Raw genomic sequence first — 7700 nt, forward strand, 5'->3', positions numbered from 1 at the left:
ATATTATCTTCAGAAGTGCCAGGCAAGCAAAACCCCCTTGTTCATTCCGATAAAATCCCACTCTCTCGCTCCTGCTCTCTTTTACTGCATTAGGACAACAACGACATATTTGTTACTTGTTGCGGTAGCTGATCCCCTTTATCCTTTGCATGACCTGTCATTGCCACAGTAAATAGATGAAACCCACTAACATGAGTAGGAGTTGTTTGAGCCCTGTTGTGCCTACTCATTCATGCTTGTTTGTCATGCCTGCTAATGCTTAGAGTTGAGTCAGGTCTGATTCATCGGGGATGTATCAGAGGTGTGTGAACATGTCCTACTGTGTGTGAGCTAAGTGTGTGAATATGATTTGGTAAAGGTAGCGGTGAGAGGCCATGTAGGAGTACATGGTGGGTTGTCTCATTGCAGCCGTCCTCAGGAACTGAGTTCTGTGTTTGTGATCCATGATTCAGCTACTACCACGCATTGGGCCCGAAACCAATGGACCCTCTCGGCTTCTTGATCACCCTTGTCCTCTGTCCAGGAGTTGCAAGTAGTTTCTGGTGTTTGTAGTATGCTGGAGGCCGTGGGCAGCGCTGACCGGAGGGGTGGGCTGTGATGCGGTAGGCACATGGCACGGTGTACCGGGCGCCCGTTTGGTGTCTCGGGAACCCTGTTCACATCGTTTGGGGCTGTGAGCGAAACTCTGGCCGGATCTCCTCATGGATGGAACCCGAATAGGCGATAAACCTGGACTAGAGACTTGAGTGTTTAGGTAGGCCGTGGCCGACACCCACGTTGGGCTTCCGCTTGAAGGTTGCCGAGTACATGTCGTGTAAACGGCGGTAAGTGGTGAGAGCGTGTGTGAAGAAGTACACCCCTGCAGGGTTAACATCATCTATTCGAATAGCCGTGTCCGCGGAAAAGGACTTCTGGGTTGCTTATATCAGTTCATAGACAAGTGAAAGTGGATACTCTAAAATACGCAAGATAAGCGTGAGTGCTATGGATGGCGTTCTCGTAGGGAGACGGGAGCGGGTCCATAGTGGTGTATTGATATGGTGAATATGTGGACTTGTGTGCGCCACCTCAAAAGAGTTACATTGCAGTCGTAGTTCAGGATAGCCACCGAGTCAAAGCTGGCTTGCTGCAGTTAAACCCCACCATCCCTTTGCTGATAATGATGCATATGTAGTTAGTTCTGATGTAAGTCTTGTTGGGTACATTTGTACTCACGTTTGCCTATTTTATGTTTTTGCAGAGAGACTTCGGTCTCGCTAGTAGTTCCACGTGGGCTTCGACGTTTAGCTTGTTACCTCAGCTACGATCTTGTGCCCTCGGCAGGATCTGGTAGATAGTCAGGCTTCTCAGCCTTTTTCATTTATAGTTGTCTGTACTCAGACATGATAGCTTTCGTTTGTGCTTTGACTTGTATGCTCTGATTGTTGGGTCATGAGACCCATGTTTGTAATACCTCGCTCCTCGGAGCCTAATGAATAAATACTTGAGTTGTAGAGTCATGTTGTGATGCCATGTTGTATTTGCACATATCGAGCATATTGTGTGTATGTTATTGAAATGCTTGGTATGTGTGGGATCTGACTATCTAGTTGTTTACCTTTAGTAGCCTCTCTTACCGGGAAATGTCTCCTAGTGTTTCCACCGAGCCATGGTAGCTTGCTACTGCTCCGGAACACTTAGGCTGGCCGGCATGTGTCCTTCTTCGTTCCTGTGTCTGTCCCTTCAGGGAAATGTCACGCGATGAATACCGGAGTCCTGTTAGCCCGCTACATCCTGGTTCACCGGAGTCCTGCTAGCCCAGTGCTACAGCCTGGATTCACTCGCTGATGACCGACACGTTCGATGTTGGGTCATGGATGCCTGTCCCTGTAAGTTTGTGCCACTTTGGGTTTACGACTAGCCATGTCAGCCCGGGCTCCTTATCATATGGATGCTAGCGACACTATCATATACGTGTGCCAAAAGACGCAAACGGTCCCGGGCAAAGGTAAGGCGACACCCGTGGGAATACCGTGCGTGAGGCCGCAAAGTGATATGAGGTGTTACATGCTAGATCGATGTGGCTTTGAGTCGGGGTCCTGACAAATAAAGAAATTATGGCATAGTAACTAAGAATAAACCTACACTATACAATAAAGGATTTAAGGTATATTACATCCACTAGGCATCGAAGTTCGCCACCAGTGATCACAAAGCGCAACAAAGAAGCAGATTACAAAAACTGGGCACCATTGCAGCGTAACAAAATAATACTAAACCGAGACCATTTCCAAGACAGTTCACGAAAGGTTAGCCTTGCGGGAGAACTGTTGCGCAAGCTGCTGAGCAAGGTTGTGTGACCGGCCTAGCATGTCGGTCATAGCTTCCAGGTGTAGCTGTTTAGTGATGAGGTTCTCATTGGTGTTCTCCGCAATCTTTCTTAGAAATAGGACTTCAAGTCGAAGTTGAGTTGCACAATGCCTTTCTACTAGAACTTGGGATTGAAGAAGTCAAACTGATTCAGACAACGAATTCTGTGAGCTTGTCTGACAGTCTCAAGTAACTTGAACACTGCATCAAGACAAGACTTTGGGGTTGTCTCGCTATCTTCAAGATGTTTTGCCTTCTTTGCTGCAATATATGTTGGGTTTGTCTCACAGCCTTTAGTAGACTTGTGCATGCCATCAGGCATATCACCCTGAAACAAAGCAGAGAGATGACAGGTTTTGCACGTGTATAATCAAAGGTGATAATTGTTCTGTCAATTCTATCCAATTTCAAATTAGAAAATAAAGAGTAAGTTCAAAATATCAATAGCATAATTTGGCATTGTTCATAATGCGGGGAGCTTCACCACACTACTGGATTACCATGTCAACATAACAAGCATAGATGAAGGGCAAAGGAAATCATTGTATCTATTTTGGATAATGTGCATGACATGTTGTTCATATCATCAGCCACATCAGTAAGATAAAACAGGAGATGACAAGGTGCAAACATGGGCTGCTTCACCACACACTGGATTATAGATCCACAAAACCAAGCATACATATAGAGAGTATTAAGTAATGTGCATGGTATGAATAAGGAATTTGGTTTTACAAGTAAAACTTAGAACTTACGGTTCTTCCGAACATGCATTTTGGTAGAAACAACAAACTAAACAGCAGTAAACGATAGGGAGTATGAGAAAATTAAACAGCAGTTGAGGATAAAGGCTTTAGAAGGACTGACTTACATTAACAGTTAACACCGGCTTTATAATGCCCTTCTCCATGTCAAGGGAAGGATAACTCAAGAATTTCAGCACAGAATCTTCTTCATAAGCATTGCATGTACTCTACATTTTGTAGAGAGTAATTATAGATATGATAATACTGGAAGGGATAGAGGATAATGAAGATAAGATGCAGATTGATGCTACATAATCAACTACCAATCCCTGGAAGTACAAGCGTTACAGGACAAAATGTACTGATAAGAGCAATGGGCTACACTTCTGCACTGGCATTGTCTGTGTATTCTACTTGTTGGTAAGATTAAATATAGATCTGATATTTTTTAGTAAATGGTGGGCGAGGGAGATAAGATGCAAAATGCTACAAAATGAACCAATCCCTCTTCCTATAATACAAGAGTGTTTTGAACACTGGTGTACTGTACAAAACGTTCTTATATTATGGGACGGGGGGAGTAGCTGTTAATGTAAGTACAGTGATAGACCACGTTCGGTCCTTACAAGAGGACTGCAGAGCTAAACCTCTTCAAAAGAATTGGGTTGATTCTAAATTTGTGTAAGAGTCTATACGGATCTTATAATGTCCACCAAATGGACGATTACGAGGCTAACATGTGCAATGATGCTACATAATCAAACAGCTATGAAATTAAGTATGGTCATACAGGGCAAGAGGTACTCACAAGAGCAATGCAGTGTGAAGTATAGTTGCGAGATTCTGTGGTCCCTTGATAACGAATGTTCCTGCTAACAGTTTTCGTACAAGTGAGACATTAAGGCAAATGCAGAAATGTAGTTCAAATTGTGATGTGATATCATAGACAGTACCTTACGCTGCAGCCGAGACCAATGTGTAACAAGATTATTCCAGTCACCGTCGAATAAATGTAGCACCAGAGACTTTACAGAAATTTTGTTCAGAGGCTTGCCATTGAAGTGCGCTTGCCTCAGGTAGGAATGATACTTCATCAACGAGTGCTTGAGAAGTGCAACCAACCCTTGCTCGTCATCACAATCCAGTTTGCTCCTCGCCTATTTAAAAGAATGAAATCTTGTGTCTTCTGTCAGCAGAAACATATGCAGTAATGACCATGAATAACATTAGTACATTACTTACGCGTAAGTTGCGGAGGAAGACTAGAAATTGTTCTATGTCTGCGGTATAATCTTTCCATGAAGGAAAGATGCGCACAAAGTTCCTGACAACAACATAAGCTTCATCTTCTAAACTGGGAAGAAACGGAACAGGGGTCCTATTTGTTGCAATTGGGGCTCTCTCTGGTTCAAAAAGGGATTTGGCAACTGGATTTGGTGTACTCTTTGCTGGAATGGGGGTTTTGCGTCGTACAGCTGGTGCTATGTCAACTGGCATAATCATACTGTTTGCTGCAGTTGGGGTCTGCTGAGTTGGGGCATCAGAAATGACCAGTGTAGTAGGGCTAGAGTCTGCTAGAGTTGGGGTATTTTGTGGGTCAGGTGATATTGCAACTACACCTAATGGGCTATTTGACTTATCAGGTGCCACTACCTTTTCCAAATACTTTGCTTGTGCTCCTCCACGATCAGCAATCGCCCTCTTCCTTTTGAACGTCTGATACACAAGAACAGCATTTGAATGGATAAATATGGTACAATGACAGATGGAATATGTACTGAAAATGGATAGGCAGGGCGTATTCACATACACGATGTGTAAACTAAGCTAATGGCAGTTCAACAAAGTAGAAGCAATGCAAAGCATCAGTTGCAAGATATGTGTGAGCAATGTAACCTTGGAAAGTTAGAGCAAGTACCTTGATGGGTGAATAAGATAGGGCATCTTCCTCTGACTCCTCCACTAGGGAGCTACATTGACTTAGGTCTCCATCTAGCTCAGAATCACTATTAGGATCATATTCTGAGCATGAATCTGTAGGTGGAGAGCGTTTGCATTGCATTGCATCCAGACTTGATTTCAGTCCCTTAACGCCAAGTTTGACAGCCATGGCATTGTTCTGCTTTATTCTTTTCATGCGCGCAAGCTCATAATCATTATGATGCTATTCAGAATCTGAGATTCATGAAAACATAAAAAGTAGTCAGATTATCTATGGGATGCATTGTGGATTCAACTCGGAGAGTGTATCCCTATAAACCCCTGCATATGTAAAGTTCACCTCCCCAACCATGCTGACCAGACCACACACAGAAATACAAACCCCTTATGTCTCTATAACAGGCAGGCACACATTTCAAAACTGAAGTAGGAACATTAGAGTCATATGAAATTCGTATTTGAACAAATAATCTAAGCAATTATGAGTGGCGTAATGTTTAGCTTCAAGGGTGGAGTGTTGGTAGTGCGACACAAAGCAAGTAGGCAGATTGTATTCCATGTAAAAGATCGTAACCTATGTAAAAGCTGGAAATGACACTTTCTTTCTATACAATGCAGTGTTCGTTACCCACACATGATGGAAGAGATCACATAGAGAAATACTATTCACTCATGTCTACGGTTTCAGTATAGAAACAGGGTGGTCCACCCTAAAAGAATATTGACAACAAATATGACAAGGCAAGCATAGATGTAGTGAATCAATCATTTACTTGTGAGCTTATTAGGACAAGTATGCAGAATTGCAACTGCAGTAAGAGACCATCCAAAATCTGAATGAAGAAGTTTGTCTAGCACTTATTGTTTGCAACTAATCGACGTGAATAATTGGATATTATATCGAATGAGTAAGAAAGACAAGTAAAATTGTCAACAAACCTGGCTTGCAGTAGTAATCTGGGTCAATGTCACTACGACCAACAATCCAAAATGACTAGTTTCTATTCCGAGGGCCGGAATTTTGAAAACCCTGTGAACTTTAGAGGTACTAAAGATTACCGAAATACATTTGAACCATTATGTGTAGGTAGCACTGAGCACACAACAAACCCTAATGACAGTCATGCCTAATGAGTAATGAATCAATTAGAAAATGGGTGATGAAGAGTGGCTGCTGAGTGTTGAGGACGTATCTCAGGATAAATTGGGTTGGCTTGGTGGGTGCTGCATGCCTGAGCCCTGAACGGACTGGGAAGGTAGGCACGGCGGCACGCCCGGGCAGCGGTGACCCTGTTGGGAGAGCGGCTCCTGGCCTCCTGTTAGTCCGGCGTCTCCTCCTAGAGTCATGTCATCCGGGGACGGCAAGTCGCCGGCGAGGCAGGCGGCTGGGGGCGAGTAGAGATCAGAAGCGCACAGCAGAACAGAGGGGAATCAGGGCCTAGAACGACCCAAAATCCCAGGGTGGGCCGGCCCACCGTGGGCACCCTGTAGAGATACACACCCGAGCGGTGAACATGCATTTTCGAAACTAATTTAGGAACATTTACCTAACCAATTAAACAACTCTATTTTAATAATACTAGATTCGTATTTGAACGTCTAAGCTTGTTTAGCTTGATGGGTGGAGCAGTGTTATTATGACACGAAGCACGTATTCTGATTGTATAGTGATCATGAAAGGGGGAAACTCTAAGCATATTTTTTAAGCAAAAGAGGGTTTCCCCTCCGATTTCTATTGAAGAAACTACCACGGAACCAACATGATCAATTAAACCCTAAGCATGATCAATTAAACCGTATTATGGATGTGCCATGGCAGATTTGAAGCTTCAAACCGGAGAAATGATATTTAGCATCCATTGTTTGCTTCGAACTAAGAACTAAATTCTAAGAGCTGAAAAGAAAGTGGAGTAACCAAGTTAAGATCTATTTTCTGGTTGATATCAAAAAGTTGAGGAGATATGAAGTACCACCTCTCTTGCGGCACCGTGTAGGCATCGAGGGTGCGATGGCTGTCGGTGGCGTTGAAGCAGATCTGCAATGGTAGACGGGTGCATCGGGGGATAAATCCCGTTGTGGTGGAAGAGAAGGTCGTGTGAGCGGCCCCGACAAAGAGGACGATGGCACCGATGAAGCGAGAGGACACGATGCAAGGCTATTGGTCCGTCGCCGTGGATGAGAAACGTCCATCTCTAGCAGTGGACGACGCGGTCTTGGTAGGCTCTCTGGCATGGTGGAGGACGGTGGCGATGGATGTGGTGGAGGACGGCGGCGATGGATGGGGTGGCGGACGGAGGCTGGTGTGGGGATGGGGTGTTCTAGCATGGACGGTGTATGAATGGGAAAATGGAGGGAGAGGTATGGGGAACCATGTTTTTGGGGCGCGCCTGTCTGAAATATGGGAAAGTTACGAACTTAGCCCTCGTTTAAAATTTCGACATCTCGTCGGTTGGGGATAGGACGGTAATCTCGCATCTCGCCAATATTTTCCCAGAGCGATTTCGGGAGAGGAGAGGGTGGTTGGCGCCCACGGTGTATGAACGGGGCTGACAGGTAGTGCGGTTGTGTCACGTCTGAGTGAAGTTACAAACCTGCCCCTATTGAAAATATTTGCCTACATCAATTTCGGCTGAGTCGAGTTTGTTTTGCCGCCCACCGTGTATG

The sequence above is a fragment of the Triticum aestivum genome, chromosome 4B (assembly GCF_018294505.1).
Source record: "Triticum aestivum cultivar Chinese Spring chromosome 4B, IWGSC CS RefSeq v2.1, whole genome shotgun sequence".
NCBI classification, from domain to species: domain Eukaryota; kingdom Viridiplantae; phylum Streptophyta; class Magnoliopsida; order Poales; family Poaceae; genus Triticum; species Triticum aestivum.